The sequence below is a fragment of the Corythoichthys intestinalis genome, chromosome 9, assembly GCF_030265065.1.
Source record: "Corythoichthys intestinalis isolate RoL2023-P3 chromosome 9, ASM3026506v1, whole genome shotgun sequence".
NCBI lineage: Eukaryota > Metazoa > Chordata > Actinopteri > Syngnathiformes > Syngnathidae > Corythoichthys > Corythoichthys intestinalis.
This window is the reverse complement of record NC_080403.1, coordinates 41330492-41356643: the sequence shown is the minus strand read 5'-3', so window position 1 is coordinate 41356643 and position 26152 is coordinate 41330492. Positions and strand designations below refer to the sequence as shown.

General features: G+C 38.9%; 1 protein-coding gene and 1 long non-coding RNA gene across 9 annotated transcripts in view; one reads left to right on the top strand and one right to left on the bottom strand.

The window, feature by feature from the left end:
- Positions 1 to 26152, top strand: part of LOC130921680 (retinoic acid receptor gamma-A-like) — a 95732-nt gene that overhangs the window by 7547 nt on the left and 62033 nt on the right. Inside the window, exon 1 of one of the 8 annotated variants that reach the window (XM_057845865.1) lies at positions 3264 to 4937. The exons of 5 other annotated variants lie outside the window; for them this stretch is intronic. The gene's annotated coding sequence lies outside the window, so the exon portion shown is untranslated. Of the gene's footprint in view, positions 1 to 3263; positions 4938 to 13700; positions 13849 to 18805; positions 18940 to 26152 lie in introns of those variants that run through there. 2 more of the 8 variants (XM_057845871.1, XM_057845872.1) reach the window with 2 other exon arrangements.
- LOC130921684 (uncharacterized) lies at positions 430 to 25216 on the bottom strand. Its single transcript, XR_009064389.1, has 3 exons — positions 25027 to 25216; positions 580 to 625; positions 430 to 506 (listed from the first exon to the last, which is right to left on the bottom strand). It is a non-coding gene; the product is annotated as an uncharacterized LOC130921684 (long non-coding RNA).

Genomic DNA, 26152 nt, shown 5'->3' with positions numbered 1-26152 from the left:
CGAAAGTGAAAAGGGCTGCCACAACAACACTGTTTTAAGAAATAACAGCATTTTCCACCTGTAAACAAATAACAAAAAACTTGCAACACTTGCATTTATGCGTTTACATAATTGTGCCATCCTACATGTACTGATTAGCAACAAGCTGCATGTGTTGCAGCCATTGCAGCACAGTAGTTTTAGTAAATAATATTAAACACCATTATAATTACAATCATCATTATGATTACAATCATCATTGGAATAACAATATCAAAGACAACAAGTCGTTTCAAGACTTTAGCTTTAGTATTTTTGGAGAACCGGACACATGAAAATGCAGGGATAGGAAGGACATACCTTCCATAACACAGCGGCAGCAGGGCTGCATAAACACCCGGTCTTTGTGGTGGCACGGGCTTGGGTCCACATCTGCCATCAAAAAATGTCCTCCCATGTTGTGATGATGGCAGATGGATGCGGTATTTCCAAACTGTCTTTTTTGAGGGAGTGATGCCACTCCAGCTCTACAGTTGTTTTGGGGAGAGAAAGTGTAAAACGGAAGTCGCGAGCAGAAATGCAGAAATAAAGCCGAAGTACCTTGGAAACTTGTCTATAGAGACTGGCGAACAGAGGCCGGAGGAAGCTGCGGGTGTGGAGATAGAGGAGGATGCATGAGATTCCAGATTCCGGTTCACTCAAAACGCACACCATGCTCATATTTTTCTACGATTTCTTTCTTCGTTTTAATGGTAAGCGTCACCTTCTTCCTTTTTTCACCACTACTACACCTGCACTAACCTTCCTGAGACCCATGATAAATTCTCTCACAAGAAAATCCAACGCGCAGCTGTCTTGCATATGTCGATGCGTTCGTATGTTGAGGTACCACTGTGTATCCGTTTTCTTATTAACTTAAGGTATGAGGGCAAGAGTTAATTTGTGCTGGATCTTGCCGGAACAAGATCCGGCACCTCTTGAATTTGTGTTTCCCTGTGTTCCGGGACTTATTTGGGCAGATCCGGCACCTCTCGTGTATAGAAAATAATAGTAATATAAAAACATTTTTTCAAAAAGGATTGTAATAGCCCCGAATGGGGGGAAAGAAGGAGAGGAGTTGTTGATGGCTTTCTCCACTTTATTGTGGCAACAATAAGAAAACAATAAACAAAAGAACAGCGAACTGCCGCCACATTCGACCGCAAACTTCTGATTCTCACCCGTCTCCCCCTCGCTTCCTACTACTCACAGCTCTCCAGTCCCAGCGTCTCTTAAAGGACCTGTTTTGTGCTTTTTTTGTTGATAAAGGTATCGAACACACAATGTGCTGAGAACTTTCTTTTATTAACACATGGAGCTAACAGCACGAACTTGTGGCTCTCAGCAGGCTGTGCCGCTCTATCTCACTCCCGCATAACGTGACCAAAACAACAGTAACGATGCGTGCACTTCAGGGTGCCTCGGAAAACATTATATCAGACTATTACACATAGTTACGGACATTACAGTATAAAATAAAATAATAACATGCATGAATTCATTTACAGAACAAATCCCAAGAATTATGGAGGACCAGGAGTGCAAAAATTCATCATTCATTTATTTATTTCAACTTTTATTTATTTCACTTTTTATTTATTTCATTCTTGCACTCCTGTTCCTCTGGAGGTGCAACCATGAAATAATTTTATCTGTCACGTTTGCTCGTCAAAGTTTCTAACGTCTGATTGGTTGCTCAGCAAAGCAAGTCTTAACTAGTCGATCTCAGATAATAGATTGACGCCTGAGGCATTGGCTAATTTTTATGTACACCCGATACATAAGGTGGCAGTGTAGATCCGTATAATCTGAAAAATAATTGCTCCCTCAAAATCACAAAAACGACGAAGATTAGTAGCGTCGCTAGCGTGGTCAGTGTAGCGGTAGTAGGCTTTGACGCATTTCGCGTGTTGTCCAAGCAAAACATACATATGTCAAAAATGTGCCCAGAGCTGCTCAGAGAAGCAGCAAATTTAATCGAGGACACTCTGAGGAGAACTCCAACAGCAGCCCATGGTGGAGTCCAGTCTGTGGCTTCTACATCGCGCGGGCCAGCACCTTTAAACGGGCTGATGTCTGCATACGGGAAACTCTAGTATAACTCAGAAGTGGAACGGTCCTTGGATATTTACCAGATTTTATTTATTTTATTTTTTATCAAGTTTTGAAATAAGGCTAAATGACAAAAATAACTAGCAGTTTTCTAAGTAGTTTTACTCTGAAATCTGACTTCATTTTTACATGATAATGATTTAGTTTGGGTCTAGGGGTTCTCCAGTGTCTCTCTAAAGTGGACCCGTTATCGAATAGGTCACCGTTTTTTTCCCCATATATTTAATAAAGGGACTTGCGCTCTGATGCCACGTCATTGCATTCTGAAGCCAGCGCATTGCATTACCGTAATGCACATAATGCAAACAATAATCCAAATGAGGGGCGGCTGGTTTGACTTTGTTTTTACGAGTGGAAGCTGGCTTGATCGCAGTTCTAAACTATCGAAAACTCATTGATCAACATCTTGATCTGACAGAGCCGAGATGATGCCAATAACGTTAATTAATTACTCTGTTTTGTAGGACACGTACTCAGGGTCCAAATGTCCTGCTTCAATTTGTTCTGAGAAATCTAACATGTCCCAAGAGAGCTCATGCAAAATCTCAGATAATGCCGCCATGTTGGGAAGAAATAGGACGAAGCAATCGCTTATTACTCGATCAACTCAAACCCCGCCTAGTTCACGCCCGCCCACCGAGTTTTATTAGCCAATGACAGATAAAATTATTTCATGCGGCCACACGGGGAACAAGAGTGCAAGAATGAAATAAATAAAAAGTGAAATATATAAATGTTGAAATAAATAAATAAATGATGAAATAAATAAATGAAAATTGAAATAAATAAATAAAAATTGAAATAAATGAATAAAAATTGAAATAAAATAAAGATTGAAATACATTTTGAAATAAATAAATATAAAATGAATTAAATAAATAAAAATTGAAATAAATAAATAAAAGCTGAAATAAAAGAATAAAAATTGAAATAAATAAAAATCGAAATAAATTTTGAAATAAATAAATAAAAATTGAAATAAATAAATATGAATCGAAATAAATAAATATAAATTGAAATAAATAATTAAAAATTGAAATAAATAAATATAAATCGAAATAAATGAATAAAAATTGAAATAAATAAATATAAATTGAAATAAATAAATAAAAATTGAAATAAATATTGAAATAAATAAATAAATATTGAAATAAAAGCATTTTAATGACACTTTTAATTATTTATTTAATTGTGTATTTATTTATTGAATTTTTGCACTCCCTGTCCTCCATAAAGAATTGCATGTCGTTTATAAAAATTTAACGTCATTTGTAGGAGTCAGAGATTTGTTGATGCACTGAAAAGCTGGACCAACAAATCACGCCCCTGGCATAAAAAAAAAAAAAAAAAAAAAAAAACTTGCGCCGTCTGGGGAGCAAGCAGCCAGGATCAAACGGTATTTCAACATGCCAAAAAGACAGTTGCATTTACTGTCTTTTTCAAAAAGACGGAAGATGGTTCAAAACGAGTCAGAAAAGCAACAACCGGCGATTAGGGCAGCTGCAGCGATCATGCTAACTGGCAGGACCGGGTGCAGCAAGAGACGAGCGCAGCAGCAGCTAGCCAGGTTCACGGACTGCCAGCCAAGCAGGGGCAGGAGGCTGCTACCGTGGCAGCAACTGGTCAGGTTTTCGCGCCACCCGGAGTGGGGGCCAGCTATAGGCCAATACCCTAATGGGAAATTCGGGTTTGGGCGGCATAATTTGTAAAGTGGTGGGAACTTTGGGGCCAGAGAAGACGGGGGGATGGAACTCGCAAAAGAATGGGTTTGTGAAATTTATTGTAATCTCTTGATTTAAAAAAAATTTTTTTTGGGGATGTTTTACAAGTTGGACTGTACGTTACTGTAATCCCACCTGTGGTCATGTGAGCGATTGCCCATGCTGTGCAGAGTATAGCCTAAATAATTGTAAATTGTTGTCATTACATTTATACCATAGATAATATCTGAAATTGAGGCTTGTAAGTCCCACAGCATGGCAAGTGGGCATTTGCGTGTTGTTTTCAGCACCATTTTCTGCATATGTTCCGGGGACTGTGCCCGTCTCGTCATCCCTGCGCTGTCATATGTTCATTCTGGCAGCTTATGATTTACAAATTAAGCACTGTATGAGGGCAAATATATGCAGACTAGTACAGATCGTATCTGCCTATCATTAATTGATGTCTCAAGTTGAGCCCTGTGTGTCTCTCTCGATGGCCGCCTTGTAAACATGTTGCAATGGTCCATGAGCTGATATTGATACCCTCAAAGGTGTTTAGCCCGGTTTCTCTTGTGTTTTGTGTGCTAATAACTCTTTCATCAGTGGGACCGTGTGTCAGCTGTTGACTACAGTATATTTGGACAGAAACAAACAGACTGGAGTAAAAATGTAATAAAACAGCATTGGCTGATGATATAGCGTAGATGTGAAAAGTAAAACGTGCTACGGGACAAAGAAAAAGAGGGCTACAAAAAAGGAAGGGGGTGGGCAGCACAATGAAACCTAAGCCTTGTGGACCCCATTCTCCCTACCTAGGGGCATTCTGTGGCTGGCAAAAAAAATGCACTGTATATTTGAGGTTTTAGCTCACGTGACAGAGGCAGGGTTTGTGAATCAAAGCGCACTATGACTTCAAGCGTGAGAGGGAGAGAGAGGGAAGGGAAAAGGAGAGGGAGGCGGAATGCAACAGGCTAAAGTCAGTCGTCGCAGTGAGAAACTTTACAACTTTGACTTCAAGCTCTTCTCATTTCTCTTCTGAGTTATAGCTAGTCTTGTAAAGTACAAAAACAAAGAAAAAAAGGCAGACATCTCAACAGACATCTGGTAAGTTTGACTTGTAGTCTTTTTTTTCCCCTTTCTTTTGCTTTATCTGAATTTTTCTTTCAAACTTGAGCACGTATCGGCAGTGCGTAAGAAAAGACAGACAGACATGTCAGAGCACGAGTGAAATGTGTCTTTGTTTGTTTGGACAGCGTGAGTGTGAGATTCAGTTTCCTGAGGACAGCTTTAATTGAGACCAGGGCAATGAGAATGAAAAATTTAAGGAAGAGAATAAAAGCAAATCAGGACTCACATGCACTCAAGGGCCACTCCGTGTGAGCAGATCAACTTTTACATGGCGTGTAAAAGCGGCGTGTCCCGGTTTGCTCCATTGATGGATACACACGACTGGCCTCTCTGATGATTCACCGATGCTGAGAGTTCAACTTTATGCTAAAATGTGTGTGTGGGGGGGTTATTTTCAAACTTTTAGAGAATGACAATAAATTGTAATTTGATTTGATATGTGGTCAGTCACCAGTCAAGTAGTTCAGGTGAGATTGTCCAGCAGCAGACAAAGTTGGCTGCAGGCTATGTGCCGTCAGACTGCCCGTCAAACTTGATGGATCACCTCCTCACAATAACAAATGGCCAAGGAGGTCTAGTACAGCTGTGTATGTACACATTCCATGTCTTATCCTATATAAAAACTTTACAAAATGCCAGATATACCGCGTATAATAAATGTGTGTCTATAAATACTGTGTGAATAATGAGTACCATGCCAAGCGCCTTCTCCCAATTAGATCCAAGCTATCTAGGTCGGCACCCTGACACTATACTGTTGAACGATCCTGCCGTGCTGCTTTATTATTTACGTCATATCGGTTCATCGTCATGTCAGTGTTCATCAAGTCGATAGCGGGGCCATAAACAGTTATGCGTAAACATTCAGGGCATGTTGAAGACTGACTCATATCCCCTAGACTTGCCTCACCATGCCTGCCTTGAACACATTCTAAGGGAAAAGTGGTTCTGAACGGATATTTAATTGGCTGTTTGGACTTAAACATAAGTCCGCCAGTTGAGGTCCCTTATACTTTTTTTTCTCATCTGCTCATTTGGTCTTTTTCATTTCCAATTTATTTTCTGTAACCGTAGACATCTGCAAATGTTGACTGAACCGTAAACTGCTCCATATGAGTAACTCAAATGAGACCCCTATAAAATAAACTTGTATGCATCTGTTGTTAGTTAAATCCCTACGCATGGAAACTCCGCGCATAATATTATTAGTATGTGTTTGAATTGATTAGCGCTGGATTTTTTTTTTAACCTTGCTGCAATCTTTGTTGTCTCCAATTTTTAAGAATGACTATCCCGCAGGCCTTTTTAGTCTTTTTTCTCAAATCTAGTCCCCACAAATGTCAAGTTATTTGCCAGTACTTGTCGTCTTGTTTGTTATTGTACAATGAGCCAAAATTTGAAACTTTGCATTCTCTACCCATCAAACGTTTTCTCGCTTCCCACGGTATTACACATTATTAGGGGTGTAACGGTACACAAAAATCTCGGTTCGGTACGTACCTCGGTTTTGAGGATACAGTTCGGTTCATTTTCGGTACAGTAAAAAAACAAAATGCAAAATATAAATGTGCTAGTTGTTTATTACACACCTTTGTGCTTTCAACAATAGGAACATTAGCCTATACAAAGCTAGAATTCTGCTCAAAAAGTAGCGGGTATTTGAAGATAATCCAACAGCAATTTGCCTTTCAGACCCCGCGTATTGGTCAGCTTTCTTTGTGAAAGAAAGAAGAAAAAAGTCCTGTGCTAAAGAGGAAAGCAATCCCAGTGACAAAGATTTTAACATGTATTTTACAAATGAAATGCCTCAATGAATCATTTTTTTTTTTTCATATGAACTGTTTTCAAATGCTTTATTGGTGGATTTTACAGCGCCACACAGAAATTAATGCATTGTGTAAGCAAGATCTGTGTATTATTCCTATTAGGGTTGTTCCGTTCATGTTTTTTTGCTCCCGATCCGATCCCGATCGTTTTAGTTTGAGTATTTGCCGATCCCGATATTTCCCGATCCGATTGCGATTGCTTTTTTTTTTTTGCTCCCGATTCAATTCCAATCATTCCCGATAATTTTTCCCGATCATATATATTTTGGCAATGCATTAAGAAAAAAATGAATAAAACTCAGACGAATATATACATTCAACATACAGAACATAAGTACTGTATTTGTTTATTATGACAATAAATCCTCAAGATGGCATTTACATGATTAACATTCTTTCTGTGAGAGGGATCCACCGATAGAAAGACTTGTAATTCTTAAAGGAAAAATGTGACTTTGTATATTGTGATTAAATATTGCCATCTAGTGTATTTGTTGAGCTTTCAGTAAATGATACTGTAGCCATTTAACTTCTGCCCAAATGCATGATGGGAAGTGCAACCATGACTGTGCGTCGTGGTACCAATTGATATATCTTCTCTGCGTTGGGAAATACCATAGGGTGTTAAGAAAAAGATCAACTACTACATTTCTTCCCCACATCTCTCATTCTTATTATTTAATTACAGGTGTTTTAGCTCATTTTAATTTATTTTATTTAAATGGGCTATTATTTATTTTATTATGTGTTTATATTTTACAAATGTGATATAGTATTCATTTATATAGTATATTTTATGTTGTATAACTTTAGATCCTATGTGAATATTAGTTCCTACTTGTTTTGTTGTGGTAGGAGGGTTTTGTACTGAACAAGGGGTCGTGTTGGTTATTATTATAGCAGAGAGGACAGCAGTAAATCAACAAAGACAAGTCAACTGTGCCATGATCTACCACTCAAGAGATCTGATGGACTCAAAAAGTGGGTTACGATTGCATATTAGTTTGAAAATCGACCGGCTCCACCGTATTTTTACACAAGTGACTTCCAGTCTGCCCTATCCTACCTACCAGTAGTAGTATTGACGCAGGAGGGTCGCGTCTCGCGTCAAATAATAAACTCTGCCGTTCTTTTCGCGTTCGTAGTGTTGAGCCGCTTCTGGGACGCGTCTAACACGCGGCCGCACTGCGACTGGTGTGCATTGGCTGATTGATTTTAACGCCCGCGTTTCACTGCGTTCTCGCGGTGACCACGTTGTCGCGGCGTTGATGTTTCTGAGTTATAATGTTGGTCTTCATTATAGTAGAGAAGACGGAGTAAATATAATCTACACATAGAAACTGTAACCTGATCGACTCACAGCCTCGAAAAGTAAGGGTTACATTACGTCAGAAAGTTGTTCTGTACGCCTCCGTTCCGAACCGAGCACCACGTACCGAAACAGTTCAATACAAATACATGTACCGTTACACCCTTACACATTATCCATCGAATTATTTAGCCAGATATTGTGAGAGCTATGCATGTCTAATTGGCTTCAGAGATTTGTAAGTCACTTCAATTGTGGCTTTTTTATGTGCACCAGTACGTCAAAAGGAGCTCACAATGTGCGCTGAATTGCGGCCTGAGGATGTTCTGTGCTCAGCACTGGCCACAGGTCCTTTTAAACACACCTCTACTATCTGGAGCCACAGACTGTGGGTGAGTGTGAGCGTGTGTGGGGGTTCAGGGGACTTTAGACTCACTTTTCACTTAAATACTAAATGAAAAGCTGGCTACCAAATGCCTCAATTAGGACTGACCCATGGCCCGGGTGTAAGGCCTGAAGCCAAAGAAGCTGACCCCTGGACCTACACGGACCTTGAGCAGCCCTAAGGCTTGACTCTACACAATGACAACATTGTGTGTTTTTATAAAACATCATGCTCATCCACATCATCGCCATTACACCTCTGCTAACACCAAATTTAAACCGTGTAATTCCAAGTTCCAAATAGTTCATGTTTTTCTGGAGAGTGCTTGATTTATTTGTTTAAAAAAATGTGGAGCTCATTTATCAAAGTCCTTGCCAGGGTAACAGCAAATGTTAAACCAAATGAAGTGTAGCAACAGCATAGTTTGCCAATATTGACATGCCAAAGCCTTGAAATCATCAATTAATTATAATATGAACACGCTACTCATATTTACACTGGAGATTCGTACAGTTTAGGGGAAAATGCATCCGTTGAAAAAGGACCCATTAACTACGGTTGGGCATCGTTTGAATTTGAACTGTTCCTGTTCTGATTCCATGCTTCGATTCCGGTTCCAAACGATTCTCGATTCCAAATCTTTTAATAAGCAGCGTCAAAAAAAATTGCATCGTTAATAATCATTTTCGAACTTTTTATTTTTTAAACTACATGAACTTTCAATTAACTTTGCTATGAATTGCTCACATGGCTCTTTTTAATATATAAAAGAGCCATTAAATTTAATTTATTTAATTTAAATTAGGGCTGTCAAACGATTAAAATTTTTATTCGAGTTAATCACAGGTTAAAAATTAATTAATCGTAATTAATTGCAATTCAAACCATCTCTAAAATATGCCATATTTTTCTGTAAATTATTGTCGGAATGGAAAGATAAGGCACAAGACGGATATATACATTCAACATACTGTACATAAGTACAGTGTTTGTTTATTATAACAATAAATCCACATGATGGCATTAACATTATTAACATTCTTTCTGTTAAAGGGATCCACGAATAGAAAGACATGTAGTTCTTAAAAGATAAATGTTAGTATAGTAGTAGTTATAGTTAATTTTATATTAAAAACCCCTCTTAATATTTTCGTTTTAATAAAATTTGTAAAATTTTCTATCAAAAAATAAACTAGTCGCTTGCCATTGTTGACGTCTCCGAGCAGTGATGTGACATGGGCTCCCTGCTGTATTTCCACAGTTTTTTTTAACTACGTAAGGTAGTGATTGAAATACACCACAAGGTGTCAATGGCAAGTTTTAAATTACTTAGAGATCAAGCTAATGAGTGTGTTTTGTCCCTCCACTGACGCCGTAGTTCCCTGTTTACTGGTCCATCCACGGTCATTTGAGTGCTGGCTTCACAACGTACGAGACCTCTGATAGTTTGTGTATTGTGACGAAATATTGCCATCCAGTGTATTTGTTGAGCTAAAAGAAATGTTTGAATAGAGTTTGACCAAAGTCTGAGTAAGTTTTATGTGTATTTTGCATAGCTATTTTGATTTGGAATGCCAGCTCTCTTTGCATTGAGCGCTTTTCTTTTTGTGAACGTTATTTTTTGAGAGATAGGAATATTATTTTTTTGTGCTTTCACTAAATGATACTTACGTTTGTTGTGAAGGAGTTGCCGGAGCTTATGCCAATAAACGGCGCGGTCCAATGAACGCCTGTGTCCACTCGCCTTTCTCTGCCTCTTAGCTCTCAATGTGCATAAAACGGCATCATTGTAATCTGTTTGAGGCAATGCATGCGCGGGTCATTCCGCGCATGCGTTAAATGCGTCAAATATTTTAATGTGATTCATTTTAAAAAATTCATTTCCACCCGTTAACGCGATAAATTTGACAGCACTAATATAAATATCAGTCTTTGAACTTAAATATGATGGTTTCTTTCTGCAGGAGTGCAGTTTCACAAAGATGTTTCTTTTTCAAAAGCTCACAGAGAAAAAACATTTACACATATTCTTTTGCCTATGTTTTAGAGTGTCTTATTCTGCAGGCGTTTTTACATGTTATTGAGCTGCCACTAAGGGGCTAACCTGGTGCAGAATATCAAACAAGCAAACAAACAAACAAACAAACAACTTGTTAAACCCAGTCCAGATCAGCAGCGGGTACAGTATAAAATCAGAATCAGTTTTTGTTGAGGAAAATGAACATATCTGCCTTCTAAGGAAGTAAGCGCAAGCGTTCTGGACAGATAGTGTCTACTGCAGTGGAGAACACACGTTCACTGGGTGTAGATGAAGTTTGAACGCATAACAGCTGTTGGCTGGTGCTTACTGCAGAGTAGATCAATAAATGTTTGTTATAAATTAAGGTAAATGGATTTTAATGGAGGCAGCAACGCGCTACGTAAAGTACGTAGCTGCTTATATAGCTACATTAGCCCGACGTAGTAATATGACTTATTCTCATCCTATTCCATCCATCCATCCATCCATCCATCCATCCATCCATCAATCATCTACCGCTTAATCCGGGGTCGGGTCAGGTTGCTTGGGTCCAAACTAAAAAGTAAATGAAAAAGTCCAAAAAGTGCCACTAAAAAGGTTCAAAGGGAAGTTAAAAATTTTGGACATTAAACTTAATCTTCGATTTAGCGGAGGTTTAATTAGTTGGCGGAGTTGATTTCATCAAATTCCGTGAAGTTTGTCAGTTATTTGTTGGTTTCAGGGCAGCGGAGTGGCTAAGCTAGTCCGACTTAGCATGCCAATAAAAAATTATATTAACAGATCTAACGCAGTCAAATAAATTCAAAATGAAGAACATTGTTCGAAATAGCCATGCGGCTAAAACAACATCACACCAAACTGCTGTGATTAATTTCATTCTGCAGGATTATTTATTTTTTAGATGCATAATGCGACCACAATAGATAGGAGTGCTCAGGCCACTCATGCTAAGTCTGTTGGGGAGTCCCTTTCGTTCCCAACAAAACAAAACAAAATCAGCGGTGAAAAAAACCAATGTGATGTCACTCCACTCTGCTTGCCTAGATAGCCTGTTCCCTGCAGAGCTGCTGGATTATAAATGTTGCTGTTCATACTACAATTATTCACACGCAATGGAAAGTTTTAATAACTTTATCCTGAAAACATAGCCAACACCATTGATTTTATGGGTCATCAGTGATTCTAATACGTGCATACAGGGGTCGCGTTAACCGAATATTTTCCGTCGTTGACCGATTTTTTAAAACGGTGACGGAAAAAACTGAAGTCCATCCGTCATTTTGACCGGTTGCAATTCACACCCCAGACCACAGGGTGGCGAGTGAGCATATTAATTAGCTATTGTCTCTCTTGATGCATGACGTCGTTGGCCTTCCTCTGAAAAATGTCAAGGCAACTGAGTGTCCGAAGTTTCTTCAAAAAGCCCCAAAACGACGATGGTGTTGATAAAAGAAGTGAAAAAACAGGGACTGCACAAGCGGTTTATTGGCATAAGCTTCGGCAACTCCTTCACAACAAACATAAGTATCAATTAGTGAAAGCACAACAAAAATAATATTCCTATCTCTCAAAAAAAGTGTTCACAAAACGAAAAGCGCTTCAATCTGTATTAATGAGGCCCTATTCTCACACAGTTAAAAAAAAAATGAAAAGAGAACTGGCATTCCCAATCAAAATAGCTGTGCAAAGTACACATAAAACTTACTCAGACTTTGGTCAACCTCTATTCAAACATTTCGTTTAGCTCAACAAATACACTGGATGGCAATATTTAGTCTCAATATAAAAACTATCAGAGGTCTCTTACGTTGTGAAGCCAGCGCTCAAATGAACGTGAATCACAATAGACCCAGTCTAAAAAAACAAACAAAAAAAAAAACAGGGAGCAACAGCGTCAGTCGAGGGACAAAACACACTCATTGATTTGCTTTCTCAGTAATTTAAAACTCGCCATTGACACCTTGTAGTGTATTTCAATCACTACCTTACGTAGTTCAAGACAGAAGAAGAACGGCTGTAACGTCACCGCTTGGCGACGTCAACAACGGCGAGCTATTAGTTTTTTTTTTGATTGAAAATTTTACAAATTTTATTAAAATTAAAACATAAAGAGGGGTTTTTATATAAAATTACTATAACTTGTGCTCACATTTATCTTTTAAGAACTCAAGTCTTTCCATCCGTGGATCCCTTTAACAGAAAGAATGTTTATGTTAATGCCATCTTGTGGATTTATTGTTATAATAGACAAATACAGTACTTGTGTACAGTATGTTGTGTCTTTATCTTTTGTTTCCAACAATAATTTACAGAAAAATATGGCATATTTTAGAGATGGTTCGAATTGCGATTAATTACGATTAATTAATTTTCAAGCTGTGATTAACTCAATTAAAAATTTTTAATCGTTTGACAGCCCTAGTAATGTAATATGTTACATTAGTCCAATCTACTGAAAATGAATGCTCAACCTAAGGGTGAGCAGAATCACATCTGTAGTAGTTGCTTTAGTCGAAGGATAACAAGTCAATTGCATGTGCAGCCTCAGTGAGCTGTGTGGTTACCGTTCAGTGAGAAAGGGGCATTTGTGTGTCTATTGCGATATTGGGGATGCAGTCAACACTATATTTTTGCAGCTTGTTGTCTTTTCCTTTGCTGAAACGTTATTTAAACAATTGTCTTTTTGAGTGTGAAAAAGTGGTCTTGGATTGAGCAAGTGCTGCCTTACATAATGTCATTTAGTTGAGTCAAGTTAAATAGGGTACATCAGTGAGTGTTGTTTTTGGCAGCCCTTTTAATTTTCTTTTGGATGATAATACTTATTATAATATCTTAGTCATCTCAAAATGTGTTTGTTTTCATCTAGTTTTTGTTGACAAAAACTCGACTAATTTTGTCTAGTTTTAGTTGACTTTTACTAAAAATATTTTCGTCTGTAAATTTTTAAATTTACCCTAAAAATATAGAAATGAAAAAAGGTTTCCAACTATTTTGAATGAACATTGACAGACGAGCACATATTGTAGCGTCTACAAGGACAACACCAACTTGGGTGATAATACATACTCACCAGGAAAACAGTACATTATTTTTAATTAATTACACCCCCCTCGACACCACGAACTGTATGTAAAAAACGTTGTCAGAGAGTTTAAGAGGACACTTGCCATTAGCATTAGCCTAATGCTAACGCAAATGCTATGCTAACGCTACGAATTACATTTAGTGTGTGCTGATCACTCAGCACAGACCTTAAAGGCTAAAGCAACATTGCATTTTCTCTCTGGCTGACAAAACAAATCTTACCGTGTGTGCAAGCCTGCATGGAGACCGGAAAAGACACACTGGTGAGTCGGGGAGGAGAGTGACACAACAAGACACTGCTACGATGCAGATTAACTACATATAAAAATGTCACACGTTGTGAACATGTAACGTAAACTATTGTGCATTTTCGTGTCGTTCTCGTCTCGTCAGACGAAAACTGGCACTCATCTCGTGATGTTTTAGTGTCGAAAACATGTTTTTAGGTCGTTATCGTCGTGTCATCGTCATGAAAAAAGTGTACGTTGACGAAATACTTTCGTTATCGTCATCGTCAACGAAAAAAACACTGCGGTACATACTGCGAAATGCATTGTTATGCAAGTATTGAAATTATTATATTAAAAATTAACAGCAAAGTTCAAAATAGTCAGGTAAAGAAAAGACCGGTTCATTGAGAATAAGCATGGAGCTCTCTGCCATTAAACATGTTCAATTAGGAAGATGAACAGAATTTATAGGTCTAGAAAAACAAGTATGGAGGTGTTGAGCCCAATGCATTTTTCATAAGGGTGCAACTTCAAAAAGTCTCCCACACATTGGGATGTAGCAACTTTTAAGGACAGAAGCACATCACTGTGTAATACATTAGATATGCTAACACTAAGTACTAATCAACCACATGATCAAATAAAGGCCACCATTGTACAATGCAAAGCAGAGAATTTCCCCCCATAGCTCTAGTTCGTCACCACTGGAGGCCGTCCAATCGTTTCCGAGCGTCACGTCTGTGTTCCGCCACGTACGCAATTTCGCGACTTCAACTAGGGTCACATGAAAGTGGTTTATTGTCATTGTTTGACATCGTGCTTTGCTGAATGGAATGAATATGGTTGTTTAAATGTGTGTGACTGAGAAGTTGCAGCATTTTGCTAGAGAAAAGCAACAACAACAAAAACAACAACAACAAACAAAAAAACCTAAACGAAATCAGAACAATGCAAATGAACTAGCAACTACTGTATGGCTAATTTGGATGTTTACGGTTTCGTAGTTGATGAAAGTGGTTATGTACATATTGCGTTGTGCAGGGAATGACATTTTTGCATTTAATTACTAAACAGCCATAAAGGGAAAGTAACAAATCATACAAATTGCTCAGATAACGTGGTTATGGCTTGTCTATCTTGACGTCGATCAACCCTCAGTTAGTTTTACTTATGACACTAATGTGATTAGGATGTTATGCTTTTCATAATGTTTATATACAAGATATACATGCTTTTATAAGGAAGCAAAAGAAATCAAAGGTTCAGAAACACTCAACTACTGTATTTTTATTTTATTTTTTTTTGTAAATATCTGCCGCACTTAAAATTCTTCTTTTTTTTTTTTTTTTTTTTTCCATTTTTTTAAATCTATGAATTCTGGTTGTGCTTAACGAGCTCAGTCCTATTTTGTCGGAGCATAATTGTATTATTGGGCTCCAATAAAGTGCTCAGCACGCACACACATTCATCAAACAAATATACGTATGTAACAAATTAATATATTTAACAATAATTTTAATGTTGAAAGATAAAGAAAATGACAAAAGCAGTACAGTGGTACCTCTACTTATGAAATTAATTGGTTCTGGAAGTAGTTTTTTAATCTGAAAATTCTGTAAGTAGAGACGCGTTTTCTATGTAAATTCCAAGCCCCCCAAATTCAGACGCAAATCTTTTATAAAGCATGAAATTGCATCAAAACATGTAATAAATACATGTTACAATTAGTTTATTACACAATAAACAATATGAAAGATGTCCTTTATACAGTGGGGCAAATAAGTATTTATTCAACCACTAATTGTGCAAGCTCTCCCACTTGAAAATATTAGAGAGGCCTGTAATTGTCAACATGGTTAAACCTTAACCATGAGAGACGGAATGTGGAAAAAAAAAACAGAAAATCACATTGTTTGATTTTTAAAGAATTTATTTGCAAATCATGGTGGAAAATAAGTATTTGGTCAATACCAAAAGTTCATCTCATTACTTTGTTACGTACCCTTTGTTGGCAATAACGGAGGCCAAACGTTTTCTGTAACTCTTCACAAGCTTTTCAAAAACACACTGTTGCTTGTATTTTGGCCCATTCCTCCATGCAGATCTCCTCTTGAGCGGTGATGTTTTGGGGCTGTTGTTGGGCAACACGGACTTTCAACTCCCTCCGCAGACTTTCTATGGGGTTGAGACCTGGAGACTGGCTAGGCCACTCCAGGACCTTGAAATGCTTCTTACGAAGCCACTCCTTTGTTGCCCTGGCTGTGTGTTTGGGATCATTGTCATGCTGAAAGACCCAGCCACGTCTCATCTTCAATGCCCTTGCTGATGAAAGGAGATTTTCACTCAAAATCTCTCGATACATGGCCCCATTCATTCTTTCCTTTACACAGATCAGTTGTCCTGGTCCCTTTGCAGAAAAACAGCCCCAAAGCATGATGTTTCCACCCCCATGCTTCACAGTGGGTATGGTGCAATTCAGTATTCTTTTTCCTCCAAACAAGAGAACCTGTGTTTCTACCAAAAAGTTCTGTTTTGGTTTCATCTGACCATAACACATTCTCCCCGTCCTCTTCTGGATCATCCAAATGCTCTCTAGCGAACCGCAGATGGGCCTGGACGTGTACTTTCTTCAGCAGGGGGCATGTCTGGCAGTGCAGGGTTTGAGTCCCTGGTGGCGCATTGTGTTACTGATAGTAGCCTTTGTTACTGTGGTCCCAGCTTTCTGTAGGTCATTCACTAAGTCCCCCCGTGTGGTTCTGGGATTTTTGCACCCCGTTCTTGTTATCATTTTGAAGCCACGGGGTGAGGAGGGAGTTGAAAGTCCGTGTTGCCCAACGACAGCCCCAAAACATCACTGCTCTAAAGGAGATCTGCATGGAGGAATGGGCCAAAATACCAGTAACAGTGTGTGAAACGCTTGTGAAGAGTTACAGAAAATGTTTGGCCTCCGTTATTGCCAAGAAAGGGTACATAACAAAGTATTGAGATGAACTTTTGGTATAGACCAAATACTTTTCCACCATGATTTGCAAATAAATTCTTTAAAAATCAAACAATGTGATTTTCTGTTTGTTTTTTTTCACACATTCTGTCTGTCATGGTTGAGGTTTACCCATGTTGACAATTACAGGCCTCTCTAATATTTTCAAGTGGGAGAACTTGCGCAATTAGTGGATGACTAAATACTTATTTGCCCCACTGCATATAAAACAAAAAATAAACAATAAAAATGATGGTCATTTACCTTTTACTGTAACTGCGGTCCTCATCTCGTTTTGCCCTCACCAATCACCATTTGTTTAAATTTGTGCACAAATTCTTCAGCCGCTTTGTGGTCGGCGCTACCTACTTCAACATTCTGAACAACAGAGTGAACTCCCGTACTCTTTTTGAACTTCTCGAAACATCCACATGCCGATTGTTGATGTGTTACGGCCATATTCTTTGGGGAGATCAACCAAATGAACCCCTTTATCAGAGTTTTCTATTGTCTTTAGCTTTGTTTGTATCGACAAAATAACTTTTCGTCTTTTCTATTCCTCTTTTCACCATCACTTTTTTGAGGGACATAGTGAATAAAAATTAACCTTTCTGAAATAAAAATACGGGACGGCCCCCTCGCGCCCAAAGCTGTACAGGCAGAAAAAAAGGGACATCCCCAAAACTCCTAAAATGCATAGAAATGTATCTATTCATGTAAGTTGCGTATTGGTCCAATACAGAACGCAACATTTAAATCCCAAGTACGGATCGTTCCTTATTTCAAGGTACGGGTGGCAACACTAACGTACGCGTAACCGGTGTGTTAATAACCGCGTTAGAGTACAACAGCGTACTAACGGCGTTACTTTTGTCAGTAGTGAATAATCTAATTATTACTTTTCCCATCTTTGCAACGCTGTTACTGAGGATATGAATTGGCGCTTTAGCGGCGTTACTACAATTTGGTTGAATTAACCGCTTTTTGTCTGATTTTGTTACAGCTGCCTGGGAGGTAGCAGAGCGGGAGGGGGAGGATGGAAATGCGTGGTGACGCCGTTGCAAACGGGATGCTAGGTGGCTCGGAGCATTAGCATAGCATTCCCGTTCCCGTTAGCATGAGCGTCGTCTTAAACTCTCTGGCAACTCTTTTTTGCATGCAGTTCGTGCCGTACAGTTGGGTACAAATAATTGACAAACATGCACAGTTTTCCTGTTGAATATGCATTATCAACACCAAGTTGGCATTGTCCTTGTAGATACTACAATATAATATACCAAATATAGTCACTTGGCCTAAAATTTTCTTGAATGACGTATGCATGAGCTTTGTTTGATGTCTTTAATCAAAACAACTAAAGCAAAGGCAGGATATTCAGAGCCTTACCTGCATATTGGAAAATGTATCTATATATAGTATTAGGGGTGTGACGATACATACAAGTGTGGGTTCAGTACAAAAGGAAAAACAAAAAGGCTTTTTTCTCACAGCATTTGAAATTACACTCTTATACAGGTGACAATTAAAAAAAAGTGTGACCTATGTTATTTACCTGTGTTTATAATAATAACCAACATGACCCCGTGTTCAATACAAAACCCTTCTACCACAACAAAACAAGTAGGAACTAATATTCACATAGGAACTAAAATAAATAATAGCCCATTTAAATCAAATAAATTGAAAACACACCTGTAATTAAATAATGAGAATAATACACAGATCCTGCTTACACAATTAAATTTATTAATTTCTGTGTGGCGCTTTAACTTGAGAAAATCCACCAATAAAGCTTTTGAAAACCGTTCATAAGAAAAAAAAATTATGCATTAAGGCATTTAATTTGTAAAATACATGATAAAATCTTTGTCATTGGGATTGCTTTTCTCTTTAGCACAGAACTTCTTTTTTCTTCTTTCTTTCAGAAAGAAAGCTGACCAATACCCGGGATCGGAAAGGCAAATTGTTGTTGGATTATCTTTAAATACCTGCTACTTTTTGAGCAGAATTCTAGCTTCGTATAGGCTAATGTTCCTACTGTTGAAAGCACAAAGGTGTGCAATAAAACAACTAGCACAGTTAAATTTTGCATTTTGTTTTCTTACTGTACCGAAAATGAACCGGACCGTGACCTCAAAACCGAGGTACGTACCGAACCGAGATTTTTGTGTACCGTTACATCCCTACTCTTTTCTCATTTGTTGTCACACTGAACTATTCGGTTCCGTTTGTCTGTTTCCACTATACGACTGCGGTTGTTACCAAATTGGAGGGTGCCAAGTTATTCTGGTCAAGTTCATGAGTATTGACCATGGAGACAGTAAATATTGTGTGCTAAATGCAACAGAACCGTCCCACTTTGTTTGGTTGAAAAGAGTGAACGCTTCCCATATTGTTGTTTTGGAGCTGCCTTGAAGCACACTAACAAGATCAAACAGTGTTTATTACAAAACGTGATGTTGTAACACAGATTTGTTGTGTTTGTGCGCAGTTCATTCATTCGCTGGTATTCACTTCTTGGGTTTCTGGCCATGTGTTTAAATGTTTACTGCTGCATTTATTCATCGCAGCATGTCAACGGAAGGGGGATTCCTTGAAGTAATATTTTTTAAAATAATTTACTGCATCTTTTAAGTTTAACTAAGGCCTATAATAGTCTTCACTCTGTTAGTTAATGAGCCCTGACATAGAAGCTAAAGGGTTGGCAGCCTAAGTGTTCACCCCTCCTGTCTGCGTGTTTAAATGGCCAAGGTAGTAAACTCGAAATTGCCATGTGAGCCTGATTTGGTCGAAAGCTTGTGCCAGGCAAATGAAAAGTAACTAACTTAAATGTGTTTGTTTTTCTGTCTTCTAACCAGAAATCCGCTTTGATGAAATGCTTTTCTGTTTTGGGGCGATTCTTTTGTTAGGCATTAATGAATTCAACTTGAAACCGTGGTGTAGACGCGTTACCAGTGTGACTCTCAGTAATGACCGTGTGTGTTTCATAACTGTAACCGCAAGCTGATTTGGAAAAAAACTATAAAATCCAGTCCCATTTACAAAGGATAACTAGATCCAGATGACTCCCTCACAAACAGCGGAACATGTGATTGAAAAAGTTTATGTCATTTCAACTGTTTAGATGTGGAAATCGAGTGAAAATAAGCAGAACTGATGGTAACTTATGTAGCAATTTGCTGGAAAAGACACTCGGATGGAAAGCCCCATTTATCCTTTTTACACCAAAGCTGTTTTTAATCCCCATTGTCTGGGAAAAAGGCAACACCAATTGGTGCGTGTGTATCGGCAGGACCGGGACCAGGTGACCCAGTCTGACCTGACCCAGCCTGCGCTCATAAAAGCAGCATTGAGGCCCAGAGACACAGCACTACTTTTGTTGCCCTACCCAAGGTGTATTCCCCCCGGAGGCAAAGAGCGGGGGCGGAGGGTGTTACTCATTAGAGAGAAAGAAACCATTCCACGGCTTAGGCGCACATTATTTCATAGTTTATTAGTAGAAATAAAACTGCTACTCTAGTTTTATGTTTGCTTTCTGTAACGACTCTGTCTGCTTTCTTGTTGCCCCATGCCGTTTCGCCACAGTTCCTTCTTTCTCTTATTAATCCACTTTCCAATGTGCCTCTAATTAATAGCACTCCACTCCTACACATGGCCAGCCAGATGCTTGGAACTCCGTCTCGTGTTCCTCATGCGCTCTCTTACCATCTTTTTTCAACTTTCAACACTTGATTTTTTTTTTCTTCTCCATGGCAAAGCTTTTTACACATCTGGCTTTCATACTCGGTTTTTAGTGTTTTTGGGGTCGGTTTTGTAAAAGAATTGACGCAAACCTGAGTGACCTTAAGGCGGAGGGATTCTTTGTCCTATATTTACTCCTTCATTCTTCAAGGTCAATTGCAGCTTTCAATGATGCTTCAGCTTGTATGAAGCTGGAACATTTTCCGCTTGATTATTTGCCCCTGAACATGATTAACGCGCTCTGGTTGAGCTTCACCGTGATGCCTGGAAAAGCAAGTATTTGACACCTTGATCAATATTTATGTAGTTTCTTGTGGAGAAAATGACTTGAATTGAAACTCATTTTACTAGTTTCTTTTGGCTTCACTCTACTCTTATCATATTTTCAAACCAGTGTGTACTATTAAAAAATAGTACAGGTGGTGCTGAACAAAGAAACCAAGTTATATTAAAGTGCGTAAAAAAGGATAAAACTAAGTCTTAAATATCATTATTATGTGAATTAGAATCATATTTTGAGACGATTCGACTACAGTGGGGCAAATAAGTATTTAGTCAACCACTAATTGTGCAAGTTCTCCCACTTGAAATATTTGAGATGCCTGTAATTGTCAACATGGATAAACCTCAACCATGAGCGACAGAATGTGAAAAAAAAAAAACCAAAAAATCACATTGTTTGATTTTTAAAGAATTTATCCGCAAATAATGGTGGAAAATAAGTATTTGGTCAATACCAAAAGTTCATCTCAATACTTTTTCATGTACCCTTTGTTGGCAATAACGGAGGCCAAACGTTTTCTGTAAATCTTCACAAGCTTCTCACACACTGTTGCTGGTATTTTGGCCCATTCCTCCATGCAGATCTCCTTTAGAGCAGTTATGTTTTGGGGCTGTCGTTGGGCAACACGGACTTTCAACTTCCTCCACAGATTTTCTATGGGGTTCAGATCTGGAGACTGGCTAGGCCGCTCCAGGACCTTGGAATGCTTCTTACGAAGCCACTCCTTTGTTGCCCTGGCTGTGTGTTTGGGATCATGGTCATGCTGAAAGACCCAGCCACGTCTCATCTTCAATGCCCTTGCTTATGGAAGGAGATTTTCACTCAAAATCTCTCGATACATGGCCCCATTCATTCTTTCCTATACACTGATCAGTCGTCCTGGTCCCTTTGCAGATAAAAAGCCCCAAAGCATGTTTCCACCCCCATGCTTCACAGTGGGTATGGTGTTCTTCGGATGCAATTCAGTATTCTTTCTCCTCCAAATACGAGAACCTGTGTTTCTACCAAAAAGGTCTATTTTGGTGTCATCTGACCATAACACATTCTCCCAGTCCTCTTCTGGATCATCCAAATGCTCTCTAGCGAACCGCAGACGGGCCTCGACGTGTATTGGCTTCAGCAGGGGGACACGTCTGGCAGTGCAGGATTTGAGTCCGTGGTGGCGCATTGTGTTACTGATAGTAGCCTTTGTTACTGTGGTCCCAGCTCTCTGTAGGTCATTCACTAGGTCCTCCCGTGTGGTTCTGGAATTTTTGCTCACCTTTCTTGTTATCATTTTGACGACACGGGGTGAGATCTTGCATGGAGCCCCAGATCGAGGGAGATTATCAGTGGTCTTGTATGTCTTCCATTTTCTAATAATTGCTCCCAAAGTTGATTTCTTTACACCAAGCGTTTTACCTACGCAGATGACAAGAAATTAGTCTTTTATTCTGCCGTTTAGCCACGCCTACCATTTTAGGGCTCCAGCGTCCCCAACACGAGGATGACGTCGGCAGGGTCATGGTTTCATCTGATTTAGAATTCAGCCCATTGAGGGGGAATTATTCAGAACGAGGAAAATGCGACGAAGAGAGCCGCAAAATGTCATTGAGTCAGTCTCTCTACGTACTCCACTATTTTTACAGGATATTCTTTTTATCAAAGTATTTTTCCCCATTTGCTAAATAAATGGCATGGTCATGACAAATAACAGTCTTGTTCTAAATGGAATATGAAATAATAAAAAAATGCATTTATTCCAGTGCTGTCAAAATTATCGCGTTAACAGGTGGTAATTAATTTTTTAAATTAATCACGTTTAAATATTTGACGCATTTAACGCACATGCCCGCTCAAACAGATTAAAATGACAGCACAGCATCATTTCCACTTGTTACTTATGTTTTTTTGGTGTTTTGTCGCCCTCTGCTGGCGCTTGGGTGCGACTGATTTTATGGATTTCAGCACCATGAGCATTGTGTAATTATTGACATCAACAATGGCGAGCTACTAGTTTATTTTTTAATCGAAAATTTTACAAATTTTATTAAAACGATAACATTAACAGGGGTTTTAATGTAAAATTTCTATAACTTGTACTAACATTTATCTTTTAAGAACTACAAGTCTTTCTATCCATGGATTTCTTTAACAGAATGTTAATAATGTTAATGCCATCTTGTTGATTTACTGTTATAATAAACAAATACAGTACTTGTGTACAGTATGTTGAATGTATATATCCATCTCGTGTCTTATCTTTCCATTCCAACTATAATTTACAGAAAAATATGGCGTATTTTATAGAGGGTTTGAATTGCGATTAATTACGATTAATTAATTTTTATGCTGTGATTAACTCGATTAAAAATTTTAATTGTTTGACAGCCCTAATTTATTCAGTACGACATGGCAAATTTACTCCATAATGGTCAAAACTGTCGTCTTCAACTTTACTGTCCCACCTCCCAAACGATATTTTATGCCACCGCTTTCGTCACATCCCTGCCCCGGCTTCGAAGAATGTAAAAAAACCAAGAGGCGTGACAGCTAGCCAACATGTCAGCCCTAACCGAATGACGTCTTAAAGTCTTATTTTCACTTTTCGAAGCGAAAAATCCTACAAAACTAGCCCGGATCATGTCACACAGCGGCGGGGTTGTCGATTGTCTTCGCTGATTAGCAACCCGCCCGGTGGCGAGCAAGTTACAGCTCGTTCCCCCACTGCGGACAGGAGAGCTCGCCGAGGAAGCAGCTGGAGAGTACCGCCAGACAAATCGGCCGACGTCGGAGGAGCGCATAGCTGCACATGGTCAACAAAATAATGGCGTAAAATAATGCTTTACTACACAGCGAAGACACAAAGAGTGAGAGAGCGGTGTACAGTTGTTGTGCAGCTAACATGGCGGGATGTGTCTGAGGAGAACTTTTCTACATGTCCGTCCATAAAGTAAATAATCCATTATTTAAAGAAAGTTTGTAGTGTTTACTTTGTAATCGCTGTATTCGCGGCCATTTTTAACACAAAGTTGCAATTTCTGATGGGGTTGAAAATTTGACAGAGCACCGGGCACACGAAGAGGGCAATATGTGTAGCGCTCTCCCGGCGGGCAGGCGAAGGACCGAGGCGGGTGTGCGACAGGCCGCCGGTCGTCGGCCGAGTGGCATTCTCAGTGGACAGGGAGCATGTCAGTCACAAAATGCAAGCCACCTCCGTATTAAAACGTTTGCCATGATCCCAGTATTTGACATAATACAAAATACGATGTTTTCTCACTTCCTCGCAAGTCCAATGGTCCCACAGTAGTAGGGCTTCTTTTGGCCAATATCCGCAGTGAATGGGAACCTTTTGAAACCCAAAAAGGCTCACACGCCTCTCCCTGGTGCAGCAACAATTTTCTGCAGCCGTTTGGCTGGCGTGATGCGAAAAATGAACAAATTAATCCGCAAAATCAGCTGAATCCACAGTCCATCTGCATGCTATAAAGCAATGCTGTATTGTGTGATGCTGACCCGGATGAGTCACATTCACATTCGTCCTAAACCAGAGACTGAAGCAGGAAATCACTCATTTTCATGGCGTGGGGTTAAAAAAATTAATATATAAAACGATCGCTTCCACACACATCCAAGCGGTTCATTTCATTCAGGAGCATAAAACACCACGTGAAATATGAAGTTAACATGCTTTTTGGTGTCATACGCACTTTAAAGTCAATTACCGTAATTTTCCGACTGTCAGCCACTACTTTTTTCCCTTCATTTTGAATCATGTGTCTTATAATCCAGTGTGGTTTATATTATTATATTATTTATTTGGGTAAATAGGTCACACTTCATTTGACAGCGGCGTCATAAGATTGCCATATGTCCGTCATTCTTATGACGTGACATTATCATGGGCATTAATGAATGCTTACGACAGATGTCATTAAGTTTCATCAGGCAAATTATGTCACTAACTCCATTTATGTCCAGCTCGGATCTTTTACATCCATTCAAAAGGGAAATAATTTGCCAGATCACACAAAATGACATCCGTCATAAGCATTTATTAATGCTCATGGCAAAGTCATGTCATAATTATGATGGTCTTATGACAGTCTTAAGGCACCACTGTCAAATAAAATGGTACCAAATTCCATAACTAGCAGCTAATGAAACAACTAGAACAGTAACAGAAGAAATAATTCGCACCGAACATGAAATTTGATTTGTTACTTACATCTGTAGCGCTGCAATTCATCCTAGGAGGCATGTTGGACAGCAACAGTATTGACAGGAGGTGGCAGCAGAGGTTGACTGTCTCCCAAGGGAGCAGTGATGGCCAAATGAAGCTTCTTGAAACAATGAAGGTTTGGAGCCAATTGGTTCAAAGCTTCATGGTGGTTCATTTGGTCTTAGGACAGTCTTATGATGCCGCTGTCAAATAAAGTGTTAGCAATTAATATCTTGTGGTGTAAATATCCCATAATACAGCGAGGACAGCTGCGGTTTATAGTCCAGTGCGGCTTATCTATGAACAAATGCCATTTTCGTGTCAAATTTGGTGGGTGGTGGCTTATACTCAGGTGCGCCTTTTAGTGCGAAAATTACAGAAGATGGACTTTGCAGCGGAAAATGTCTCCGACATCAAAAGGTTAAATGTGTGGAACATCTGTGTACACTCACTTTTGCAAGCTACATGTCTCTGCTTGTATGTGTATTCCGTTTATAAGCAGGCATGTGTATGTTAATTTTTGCAAAATGTGACATTCGCCACGTGTGTGTGATTTTTTTTTTTTTAATTCTTAACCAGCTACCCACTTTGTCCAACCTGAGTTTGACATTCTTTGATCGTTAAAACAGTCAAGTTCTTTGTGGAAATAGTTGCAGGGACTCTCCCCAACTGGCCCTCGCGGTGAAGAAAAACCGCAGCGGAGCCGAGCAGTTACAGAAATATGTCAATATGGGAAATATGACTTTAAAAACAACATTGACTGCGTTGACTTTGTGTGTGAGAGAGCGAGGAAAGAAGTAGCAAAGGATTTTTTTCTGTCATGACAACTGCAGATTTGTCATTCTAATGTTACCCAATGCTCTATATTATTAACGCTCATAAAATAAGATCATTTCCAGAGTTGTTTTAGGTATACTGTTTTAAAAGGAAGTTAAAATAAAGTTAATGGAACCTCGGAGTGACACTTTACATAAAACTGTTTGAACAAGCACTAAGCATAAAAACTGATATTTAGTGATTTCAAAGCAACACATACTAATTCTTCTGACTAGTTCAACTAAAACATTAAAGAAATGCGGAGTAATATGTTCCACTCCAGCCCTGCATTGTTCTTTTCGTCAATAATGATGAT